At 35.0% G+C, this 13,586-nt stretch overlaps 1 long non-coding RNA gene across 1 annotated transcript; it reads left to right on the top strand.

The window, feature by feature from the left end:
- Positions 1-250: 250 nt before the first annotated feature.
- On the top strand, positions 251-2,707 carry LOC135788801 (uncharacterized). Its single transcript, XR_010547456.2, has 3 exons — positions 251-300; positions 1,570-1,734; positions 2,211-2,707. It is a non-coding gene; the product is annotated as an uncharacterized lncRNA (long non-coding RNA).
- Positions 2,708-13,586: the final 10,879 nt, after the last annotated feature.

Raw genomic sequence — 13,586 nt, 5'->3', positions numbered from 1 at the left:
ATAGGTTACGTCAGCCAGTATATCGTTTCTCAAAGCTTGCAATTCGTAAAACAATCTAAGAGCTGCGTTATATTAAGATCATGTATCAATTTAACCACACATTTACATGACATTTAAATGTTTAAAGAATATTATTTAAAACAAATAAGTATATAAATATTATCTGACCCGGATATCCAAAATACAAGAAATGTCGAGAATCCAATATAAAAGTGGAAAGACCTATGTTTCGTGGAAGACTACACTGTTTACAGGGGGAATGGGAGTGATGCAGACCAAAAATGAAAATGTCGGCGTGCAGTGAGTTTACACATTGGCTTGCTATTTTAAGTGAAAGTAGTTTCCCGGGTTTTGAATATATTATCATCATCATCATCAATATTAAAGGATTAAATAATGAGAATGCTTTTGCGACATACAGCTGCTTGCGTCACCGCTACGGAGGAACACTTAAAGTCACAGGACTCAAAACAAAACTCTTTAGTCGGCCTTTTTATACAGTATACGGTTATACACGCAGTTTATATAGGGAGAAGCTCTTATAAACTTGCATAGCAATCAAGTAATATGCAATGAGTGTGATTAAAAAAACTGTCCTTCTGGGTTTTTGCAGGTCTTAAATACAACTTTGTAATAGCAACTGGGAAGTGGCTGATAAAGAAACTCCATCAAATATGTCTTTAATAAACTAAAAACAATGCCTAGTTGCTTTAGTACTAAACTCTGGTATGTTAAATATTTGCTTTAATAATAAAATGAGTTAAAGGAATGTATATTTGTAAACATTCTTACCTGTGCTAGAGAGAGATTACTCTGTTTTATTTCTTATGTAAGGAGCTTATGCTCTGGGGTTTTGTGGAAGAGCATTTTTTACAAACAGATGGACACCCTGTTGCCCTCTCTCAGATCACTTGCGTACTGCATGCAGCCTGTGTGATAAACAAAATGCCATGCAGCCACAAAACCTTCACTGGAGACACAAACGATTGTGAAAGTGGGGCTGCAGTGCTTTCATGATGACATAGACAAGCCCTCTCATCTGGGATCAATTAAAGACTGACCACAACAGACAGTTATGAGAGAGTAGGAACATTGTATGGTGTGAATAACAAAAGTTTTAAATTTCTCTGGATGTACTAATATTTGATTTGCATGCTCAGCGTAATGCCTCATAAAATACTCACACTCCTATAAATGTTTTCCAGTTAATGTATAAAGTGGTAGATCTGGATCTGATTCTGAGCTCAGTATGGGCTGTTAGAGTTATAGGTTGGGGTAATTTTTTCGACAGATCAGAGGTGATGTGTCAAGGTTAATAGTTGTCACAGGCCTGCAGTTCCTGCCTGCTAGTATGTGTTTCCCATCAGAACTGTAAAGGCCTGGAAATGACATTTTACAGATTCTCAATGTCCTCCTCTCTTGCCTTCATTCTTTCTTTTACACAGAGATGCACACAAAGATATTGATTGTTTGTATGTATTTGTCTCCATTTTTCTCTATGTATCACTTCGTCTGATTATGTCTCCCATCACTTTGTCTTTTTCTTTATTTCTGAATGTATTAATCCAGATGAAAGGTGTGTGGGTGAACATTTTCCTCTCTGCAGTGACCCGCTGATCTTCTGCACTTGGCTTCCGTAGCATCCTGTCTGCTGCCTAGCAACCCTCAGTATCTATGGCAACAAAGCCAACAAACCCTCCTGTCTCCATCAAACATACCCCACAATGAGCCGCTGTAAGTATGGCAATCAGGCAAAGTCAGGAATTCAGAAAGTAAAAAGCTTAGCCAAGAACTAAATCAAAAATTAGGATTCTAAAATGATAGGCCAAATGTTTACACGGCTAAATCACCAATGTAAGGTAAAAAAAAGACTGTGCTGTGTTATAATGCTACATAACAAGCCAATGATATAAACAAATGTAATTTAATTGTGTTTTCATAATTAAAAGTAGTGTTGGACATAAAGCTATACATAAGTGACTTGTTGGACAAATCTCAAATGTTACTTTTTATATTTATAAACTGTAAACTTATGCCAACATTTCTTTTATTAAGTATTCTTTAAGAAAATTTTTACTATGTCCAGATAGTAACATTAGCTAGAGTTGTTTGTTTTAGTTTAAGCCACAAATTCTCAAAATTCTTGTTATTCATATATTTAAAAATGTGTATTTATTTACTGTAATTCTTAGATTTTTAAATCTCTGTAGGACAGTGGTCTCCTGTTTTGAAATGGACTATCCCTGAGTTAAGGCCTTTGCCATGCTACTGTGAAATTATAGTAGGTAGAGTGTGGCTTGTGACGTTCCGCCCTCTAGTGGACACACGAAGATAACAGCAAAAAATCTGTGCTACGTGTCAAGCATCGATAAAGATTCATCGTTCATAGTTTTTTTTTTTAGATGTATCGTAATTTAAGAAGTTAATTAAAACTGTAGTGTATTTACAAATGTTTTTAGGTAATCGTAGAAATTACTTTCAAAATTACACCAAAACTTTGTTACACTTTATGTAGGATACAATGTGACTTCAATTGCAACAATGCTTTAATTTACTTCTTATTGAAAATGTATCTTCACATTTTTATATGCATAAAATATAAATGAGTATTAGAAGAACGTGGTAAGATGAGCCATATGTGGTCCAGATTAAATGAATGATAAAATGGAAAAATGAGTCAGAAAAACAATAAAGATATTTAAGTTAATTTCAGGGTGTTTCCTGTCAATGTAAATTATTTGAATGCATCTATGACAAAGGGCTCAAATAATTATGGCTTTTTATAATGAGACTCAACTTGCCCCAGGTTAGATGTAAGTTGAAGTCGGTGGGAAAGTTGCACCATCTGGGGGCGAACTGACCATTTAACTGGGAAAATAAAACTAAATTAAAATTAATAGATACATTTTACTGAAATTAATAAACATTTTAGGAAAATGTTTACAGGAATGTGAATCAAAAACTCCTACTCAAATTAATATCACCACACTCTAAAAATGACTGGGTTATTTATGACCCATAATGGGTAAATATTGGACAGATCACACCACTGGGTAAAAAATGACCCAATGCTGGGTTGTTTTAACCCAACTACTGGGTTATTATACCCCATGGTTACATGACAACAACCTAACATTGGGTTATTTTTAACCCAACATGGGGTCATTTTAACCCAGCATGTGTTCTGTCCATTATTTACCCATTATGGGTTAAAAATAACCCAGCTATTTTTAGAGTTACACACTCTAAAAAATGCTGGGTTGTTTTTAACCCAGGGCTGGGTCACTATTGGACAGAACACACTGCCGGGTTAAAATGACCCAACTGATGGGTTATTTTAACCCAACTGCTGGGTTGTTACAACATGGATGATTGACAATAACCCAGCAATTGGGTTAAAACAACCCAGCAGGTAGATAAACAGCTACAGCTTAAAGATAAGTGCAAATTACTATTCAACATAACATTGACCAAATTTGTATGGGCAGCATATGGTGGCATGACTTTTGCAGTCAACTGTAGGTTATAGGTATTAATTATATATGTTCTCAATCATGTTCTTTAGTCTAAAGAGGCTTAACTAAAGGTACAATGACCAGGAGTGTTGATTGTAATACATTACTAAGTAATAATACTTTTTCCCTGAATAAAGTAAAATGAGGGATTACGCTTCATTATTATTCTGTGCATAATTCTGTAAAAACAATGTTGAATTTTAAATTTAAATATATGCGAGTTTGCTTTAAAAATGAGTTAGAAATGTACTAGAAATTGTAATAAAAATACTGATGTGAAAGTATATGTTTAGCTTGTTACAGGTAATATTTAACCCTGGAGAACCCAAGAACCCTTTTATTAGCAGCAATCAACATTGGCCAAATTTGACCCGTGTGTTCTCCAGGGTTAAAGTAATCTTAATAGATTCAAAAATTGAAGAAAAAAAATCATTGTTAATGTGGTTAAGGCATGGATTATGAAAAGTAATGCAGTTTACAGACAGATTAGTGAGTAATTTAAAGGTGCAATGTGTAACTTTTAGGAGTATCTCTTGACAGAAATGGAATATATTGTACATAACTGTATTATCAGTTGTTTATAAAGATCTGAAATGTAGTTTATGTGACCTTAGAATGAGCTGTTTTTATCTACATATCCCACCAGTCTCCTTACATCAGGAGTGGGGAACCCTGGGTCCTGGAGGGCCGCTGTCCTTCAGAGTTTAGTTCCAACCCTAATCAAACACACCTGAATTTCATTTCCAAGTAACCCTGAAGACTTTAATTGGATTTTTCAGGTGTGTTTAATTAGGGTTGGAACAAAACTCTGCAGGACCGTGGCCCTCCAGGACCAGGGTTCCCTACCCCTGCCTTACATATAGAAGTCGCAGTCATGTTTCTACTGTAGCCTTAAATGGGCAAACTGTTTTACAGAGTGCATTTCTCCCTATATTGTCTCAATCAATTTGTGTCCCAATTCGAAGGCTGTGACCACTAAAAGGATGCATTCTAAAACTGATTGTGTAACAGTAACACGACTGAAGGTCAGTAAGGCCGTCCCAATTCGAAGGCTGCTTAAAATGTGACCTCAGAATGCTTCCTTCTTTCTCAAGGCTGTGAAGGATATAACGAATGGATCCTTCACAGCTATCCCAAGTATCTTTTTCGCGTGTTCAACAGCTGAATATAACAGCTGGATATTGTAAAATTAACATTTAAACCCTTTGTTAAATAAAAGTGTGTATTTGGCAGAAAAAAGTTTGTTAAATGTGTTATTTTTGTATTCATATTATTCTGTGTATGTTGCGTTGATTAATGTGATTTATTAGTTTAATCTACATCAACGTGTCATTTTTTCTAAAATAAAATTTATATTTAGCTGGTTCTATATTTATTTTAATAAGTCAGAAACGTCTTCACTGTGTCCCGCTGATTGGCTGGTTGCAATTTGCAATCTCACCGCTAGATGCCGCTAAAATCATTACACCTTTAAATACAATGTTGACAATGTGATTCATTACTTTTTTAACCTAAAACTAATGATCGATTTTAAGATGACATTAAGCAGACATTGACATATAAGTGCAACATGCACAGTTTAATATTATTTTATAAAATATAACATTTATTATAATATTCTGTGTAATCAAACATCATAGAAGGTATTTGTGTCATCAATTTTCTTTTGGGTGAAAGGGGGATGACCCTACACAAGGGGGTCTCACGGTGCCCTGCCATTATGTTGTGCGCAAGAACCTTAATATGTATAAATGTGGTATTCATCATGAAGCTTTTTGGAGGTGTCATTTTAAAGTCCTTTGATTGGAACTTATTTTCTAAAATTCTACAAAATAATAGTTTGCAATGCCGATTATTAAAGGGATAGTTCACCCAAAAATTGTGGACCCCACTGACTTCCATAGTAGGAAAAAAGAATACTATGGAAGTAAATTGGGTCCACAGATGGTTTGGTTACAAACATTTCTCAAAATATCTTCCTTTGTGTTCATCACAACAAAGAAATTTGTACAGATTTCTAACAATTTGTGTAAACTTCCACTTTAAGTTGAAGTATAGTACATACTACAATTTTTAAATGTTCATTCCAGTAGCGCCCCTGTGGTTTTCTGTCTGTATTACAGGTCAGTGATTGTATCCTCAGATTTTTTTGTGCAGACAACGTTGCAGAAAATTTAATGTAGCCTACCTATTACATTTGAGCAAATGTACTACCTGGGTTTAAATTTTAAACAATAATGCCTGTCATTTTGGTCATATATACATTCATGATACAGAAGTAGGCCTATAAGTAAACCGGTAACTCGTTTAGTATTCCCTAGAAGATATTGTAAGCATAGTTTACAACAATATCACTTACTATTAGTTATAATTCTTAATTATTTTGATATCGCAACAACCATATTAAAAATACTGACTTTGTTTATTCCGAAACAACGAACAATTAGCCTATCAGTACACTCTAAAAAACAAACGGTGCTATATAGCACCAAAACAGTTGCTTTGGATCGTAACGATAGAAGAACCATTTTTAGTGCCATATAGCACCGGTGAAGAACCAGTGAAGCACCAGTGAAGCACCTGTGTAGAACCATATAGTGCTATGTAGAACCATATGTGGTGCTATATGGCCCCTATATGGTTCTACACTGGTGCTTCACTGGTGCTTCACTGGTGCTTCACTGGTTCTTCACCGGTGCTATATGGCAATAAAATGGTTCTTCTATCGTTACGATCCAAAGCAATTGTTTTGGTGCTATATAGCACCGTTTGTTTTTTTAGAGTGTAGAGCATGAACCATGATTAACCACCAGATGGCAATCAAGACTCAGTGATTATACTTTGGAACGCAAATGGGCGCTCCTTAAATTTTCCTAATACATTAGGGCCTATTAAATTAGACCATAAATATATTTTTCCTGTTATTATTATTTTTACCATTATCAATTAAGTCACATCAGTTGCAGTGAAATAATTGGTGTTAATGAGTCTAGCATATCTCTCTCTAAAATGCTATTTATTTCTCGACTACAGCTTAACTTCCTTGCGAACAGACACTATTGAAACAATAAGAGACAAACACTCAAAAGAGTCCAGATATGTACTTCATGAGCCTAATCCCATAAATTGAGATTTCCAGGTGATTTGATCCCAATGCCTTAGAGGCCACTGAGTAATTGAAAAACTGAACAAGGATGACATTCATATGTCATATCCCCAAAAAATGTCTGCACATTTTTTCATCATTTTCTTTGTTGATAGCAAATGATTGATGTGATCTTTAGTTGTCACGTAGGTAAGTGAAAACTTCATAAAGCGTCTATTAAGTCGTATTGCTGGGGGTGGAGAACCTGGTAAGTAATCCGGGCTTTTTGTGAATAAAAGGAAGAAATAACTCAAATCTGTTTGACTAATCTTTGCTTCTCTTGCGCGGTTATTGTGTGGGCCTGGGCCAGCAGCGGCATGGGAAGGCGGGTTTGTTGCCCCCTCCTACTGAAATTTAGCGTGTGAACAGTCAGCTTGTTCCTGGGCCAACAGAGCCCCCTTCTTTCTTCTTAAAGAGGACCGCCTGCGCGCGGAATCTAGAACCCTCTCTCAGTCTTAATTTATGCGCATATTAATTATGCTTCATTGTAATTTCCACCGTGGGATAGAGCATGCAAATGAGCAGTTTATGTTTATGTAGGCTACAATCTCCCTTAGGAGAGTGAAATTTAAACTAGCACCCAGGCCTGTTCTCATGAAGCTTACCTAAATCAAATTTAAAATAGACAAAGTCATTTTGTATTGCAAATATGGGCTTTCGTTTTTTCCTTGTTGTTTTAAATGAATGTTTTATTCTTTGTGGGTATTATTTATTTGAGTTTATTTATGATGGACAGATTACCTTAAAATGATTGCCTTCGTTAAAGTAAAGCCTTAACTGGAAATATTATAAGCTGTTATATTTAGATTATTCTACTGTATACATTAGAGGCATGGTCCATGTATTGATATAGAGCCTAACGAGCCAATACGTTTGTATAGAATGGGTTGGCAGGCCAGCTGATTTGTTTCTGCAAAGAAAATATTATAGATGATTAATTATTTTAGGTCGTTTTATCAGATTTATTTATCAGACATTAATTTTTCCTCTTTGCCAAATGACACTGTTATTGAAACTTAGAGTACCTCAATTATTTTATAAAAATTGTTTTTGTAACACTTTATAGCCTATTTACTTTAATGCATATTATATTCTTATAAAATATTTCGTTAATATACATTAAAATAGAGATTGATTTATTGGCTATATTTTCACACCTCTTCCACATAGGTTAACCGGCTTATAAATGTTTGCCAATAACTTTAAGATAAATATTACACTGTAAAATATTATTTGCTGCCTTAATTTTTTGTTGAATCAACTCAGATTTACAAGTCATTTCAAATTACTATTATTTATCTTGACTAGAGATGAGTTGTTATAACGTATACAATAGTTGAAAAAGTCATCTCTTGTCACGATAAATAATAGCAAGTTGAAATTACTTGTTATTAATGCAGCAAATAATTTTTACAGTGTATTACAAAAATAATAGAAATGTTGCCATTGCGTGAAACTGGTTACTAGGCTACATAGGCTATGTGACGCACCTGGACAGAGATTCTCTGATTTTATTTATGATCTTAACATATAACAGTAATATCTCATAATTTAATAAGCAGTCGTTGCCAGTAGTCCCGAGGCAAATATTTTTGCTAAATATTTTTTTAAGAAAATAAAAGATAATATGATGTATTTCCTGTTTATATTATGAAATACCTTATTTTTGTTTAATATATAAGTAATTGCGACATTGGCAATAAAGTCTGCCAAAGAAACATTGTGCACCCGGTACGAATATAATTTATGTGACTATAATGTGATATGTGAGTATTATATTTGCTAACCCACAGAGAAGAGTAGACTACAGAGAGGGCTACAACAATGATCACACTTTACTATGGTAATCTGGAAGAATTTATAAGGAGGCGTTCACTTCGTTTTAGATGTGTTCATCTCTGCATGACTGAGGTATTTCCTAGTATTCATTTACATTCCGCGCAACACTTGTGTGTAGGCTACTGGCGTAGATTTTGGCCAGCATTTGAAAAAAAAATAAGACGAACAACAGAGCAAGTGTGTAGCCCGAAAGATCAGGCAATGCACGCGCTGGAAATGCACAGTTAATACAGAATATGGAGTCTTTATGTTTTTTTTACAGCAAGAAATATATTTTTATGGTTGTAGTGTACATTTGTTTCACTATGCCCAAAGTCTATAATCCATTTATATAATTTAGACAATGGCTTTATGTTTACTTGTGGACAGTTGGTACGTTTGTAATAGGTCTCTGGGGACCAACGTTTCCGGAAACCACATTGTACCAAAATTCGACATGAAAGTCAGTAGCGAATAAAATAAAATATACATTAATACATCAAAAATCTGGAAATTGTTATTTCTTTGCACAAGACCATGTCATTGGGATTAGATTACTTGTCATTTTTGCGACGAAACCAGTTTTGTGTAAAGTCTGAGTGACTTCAGCACTGTATCACGGACAGCGCCACACTAGAGTGAAGGTGGGGGGAACTATGCATTTCAGTTTAGCCCCTAGACTGTTTCAAACGCAGAATAGAATAGAATAGAATAGAATAGAATAGAATAGAATAGAATAGAATAGAATAGAATAGAATAGGTGGCTAAGTTAATGATCGGCTAATCATGATCACATGCGAAACTGAAATAAGAACACTTAGTTAAATATGAAAAAAATATGGCCTCTGGGTTCTCTTGATTTTGCCAAGTGGTTAATGTCCTCAGGGCAATATTATGTTATGTGTCGATTAACCAATCAGATTTCAAAAATAAGTTGAGAGTTTGTTTCAACTTTAAGCTTAAAATCAATATTCATAGCTAGACAATTGTCACTAAAATCACTTATCATTTCCCTCTGATATTAGGGTTCAGTTATGGTTAGGGTTTGGGGTGAATTCAAATTAAAGTTTTATTTACAAAAATAAAAGTTGTTCTTGGGTCTACACAATATGTTGCCCTGAGAACATCTCTTGCCTGGCAAAATCAATGTAATTCGGTAAGACTAAAAGGCTTCATCATACGTTTTAACAAATATATGTTTTTGACCAACGTTTGACCACATTAGCGGGTGTATTATTTTTGTAGCCTAACTCTTTCTTATTGAATCTTGGACTTAGGCTATTTAAGTGGGTACAAGGGAACCATGCTGATATTACCAAGGCTCAATGTGTTCTGCTCAATGAGAAAGATCGCCCCTGTTGTCGAATGACAGTGCTTTTCTTTTAAGATCTTTTTTCTTGTTCGAATAAAAAAGAGGGATTATACAAATAACAGCTCTTTCCCAATGAAATAGGGCTGAAGTGGACATATTAAAACAGTACTAAATAAAAATTAAGATCTAACCGTCGGATTACATTGAAATATTTACAGTACATTCTTTGAATTGATTATCACTTTTGAACTATTTGCTATATTAAAAAAAAACTACACTATTAGCTTTTTACTACACTATAGGCATTATTTAAATAGCTACTTCTGCCAGTTAACCTAGTGTAAACGTTAGTAAAATAGTATTATTATTTTATATAACATGTTATCAAGTTGGTTCAAAATATTTTGTTACTTAAGGACGCATTATAGGTTAAAACAAACACACATTAACACTCGCACACAAATAGCACATGTGCCAACACACAGGCACTGCCTGGCACGAATTCAGTGGTCGGATGTTCAAATTTGCATTTTTTATTTTTATTTCGTTAATAGCGAAAACTTTTTCGTTTATTTCTATTAAAACAAAACGAAATTCTTAAAAGCGGAATAAACAGGAATAAACAGCCGTTCTTCTATAAGATAGATGTATAATTAGCTGCTGTAATGCCAGAGGTCATCTGAAGACTAAAGGAATTTATTTCACTCTATACTTCATAACTGATTACAACACGGGAATTTTGGGCTAACATATTTGCTTTAGGTGAACAATGTTTGATAGTTTAATGAAAGTGTCATCAGGAGAACAAATTAAAGCGCATTTATAGACAATCAAATTACATTTGCTTTTTTAAATGATATATTTTAAACTCTCTTCATATAAATGTACAACTATAACGTCTAAACAGAATACGAAGATTAATAAATAAAATATATTTACAATAACGGATGAATTAAGTAAAATACAGTTATGCATGTTCGTATACTAAAAATATTATTAACGAGTGCATTGCATATATCAGTCCTCTAAAAAATGAAACTAAGGAAAATTAACAATTTCTACCTCTATGTAGTTTACTCAAAGTCTGTATTAGAAATTTCACAAACGCACCATTTATTCAGCATTAGTTGACATCTGGCCAAATAAGCGACATGACTTCATTTCATTATTTAAAACTCGTGCTGCAGGAAGCAACGTGGTAAAAGACTAGACTCTGAACGCATGCAGTTAAGTAAGAGTTAACTATCCCACTGCAAACAGAACACCTACAATATGGTCTGAGGGATATAAAGCATGTCACCACTGCCAACCTACAGACAACAGATTACATACATATAAATGTTGAGAGAAATGTGATGATGGAACTTTAATTGTGCATTCGTGTTGACCTGATGCATCGAAAAATATTTGCTCATCAATGAAATCCTCAAAAATGACAATATCACTCATAAAGTCATGCATTTAATCTGAGTTGTCTACTCTTTTACTCAACCCCATTTTGTAGTCTAACGAATTCCAGGTCATTTGCATATGCAAATCAGGGTTAATTACAAACCCTGTCAGGCGGTACGTGGGAGATGTCTGAACGCCATTTTTATTTTTTAGATAGACTAGGTTTATGGATTTGTCATCGAGAAAACACCTCTCATTATGTACAATAACCAAGAATATGACATTATTCGGTTTTAAGCTAATTCGTTATAAATGAACAGGTAGGCTATGCATCAATAAAGTTAATCAGCCACTGCTCCTGACTGCAGCGATCAATGCTCTCCACACAGGAACAAAATCTTATAGAGTGAAAGTACTGCTGACAGTTATGGGACGTTACTATACCTTTCCAGAATTTGTACAGGTCTGATAAATAGCATCAGTAGTCTAAGAAGGCATATAGTTTATTAATACAATACAATTATGCATTTTTTAATCATTTTATTATGGGTGTTTTAGCATCATCTTACTTCATCTTAACTTTAAATTTTTTACTCGGGTAAAAAGGCACACCCCATTTTTACAAGCACACTGAGCTTCTAGAGCATTTACACTCGATACATATAAGACACTTAAATAGCACTTGTGTAAACTATGACAAGGCAGAGTGTGTTCCTTTTGTTTCTGGGCTCACTTTTTATAGGCGATATGCAAAGATCTGAATAAATCAGCCCATGCAATGCAATCCTTGTCATGTGCTTTACTGCACATAATCGCCTTGGGAGTTGTGAACACACTTTTATGACTAAAAACTTTGGTTCTGAGTTGTCAAACACCTTTTTGGAAACACATTTTTTTATGAGAAATAAATCTGGGGGCCTGACTTCTGGAGCACAAGATGTAATGATGTCCATTGGTGTCTTGTGAGCAATGTTGCATTCACAAATATAGCCAGACCTGTACACACACACATTTATTCACATTTTCACATGGCTACTCAGTCAATATTTTTTTTATCAACAGGCTCATGTGTTCAAGGGATTCGAACCCACATCCTTATTTGTGCTCCAAAAAGCTTTGTCTGACAATTAAACTACAGGAAGAGACACACACTAATATTTTAATAATTCGTCTTATTTAAAAGCATCTTCATAATTACACTAAGCCACTTGAAAGAGGTTATGCAACAGAATCAAAGTTTTGGAAGTTCATAACATTTCCCTTCTGTCTTGAGTTTAACCAGCGCGTGCCTTTAATTACTCACACAACATTCTAATACTGGAGGTCTTAAAAACAGCATGTGTTTATTTTTTAAGAGAGTATAGCGAGTGAAACATGTTGTTGAATCCCCTGGGAAATGACTGAGACGTGTTGAAGCATAGGCTAGCAGAAACACGTTGTTGCTCGATAATTGACAATGACCCTGGGACGTGCCATCACTGAACAGTCTCTGTCTGATTCTCACAGCATCTTTGGCGGACGCGATGCTTTTGGCGCATTATCTCAACTCATTACTTCGCAACGGGTTGGCTTTCACCAAGAGCTCGAGGCCTGCGTGCCCCTTGTGCCTTGGGAGTTTCCGCGTGCTATCGAGATCCCAAGAAAGCACGACAACCGGTGTAAATCGAGGGAGTTTGAAACAGAGTTTACGTTACAACCGTACGAAAGTTTTTAGAAAACACAACACCGCCGACTGACAGAGAAAAAACAAGACTCACACGGATTCTGACAGAGTTGTCTATTTGGCAGTCGCGCCTCCTATTGAACCAGTAATTTATTCAAAGGAGATTTTTATCCCCAGCTATCTGATTCTTATGATAATCAACCGACCGAGACCCCTTTCTGTCCCCTTGTCTGGGGTCTACTTTCGGTCCTGACGGTGAAAGCTGATTTGCACGGTTTCACCCAGTGGTCACATTCCTAGACACTTGCAGAGAAAAGGCAAAGACAAAGGGTTGTCGGGAGCGAGTGCACTTGATTTTATACTCTGGGTTACAGTTAAGAGTCTCTAAGAAGTCAACGTGTTCTTGGTTACCCTACAAAAGACAATTATTTCAATTAACCACTGACTAATATAGGCCTTTGCAGAGTCAGATACAGAAACATATATATGATGCACATAGCCAATGTGAACCTTTAGCACATACTCTCAAAATTTAAATAAAATTGCCTTATAGCTATTTAACGACATGGATTATTTTAGCCCCTTGTGCTCCTTCATAAGGTTTGTTATTCTAGTTTTTCGAGGCATTCAAAGACAAGTAGGCTACAGTGCAAGAACACAATATTATGACTATTAAAAATTCTAACAAAAGACCGTGAATTAAAATGCTTCTTTGTTAATTTAAGCAACATGGCATTGCTA

The sequence above is a fragment of the Paramisgurnus dabryanus genome, chromosome 13 (assembly GCF_030506205.2).
Source record: "Paramisgurnus dabryanus chromosome 13, PD_genome_1.1, whole genome shotgun sequence".
NCBI lineage: Eukaryota > Metazoa > Chordata > Actinopteri > Cypriniformes > Cobitidae > Paramisgurnus > Paramisgurnus dabryanus.
Note: the sequence above shows the minus strand (reverse complement) of the source record. Positions and strands in the feature narration are given on the sequence as shown.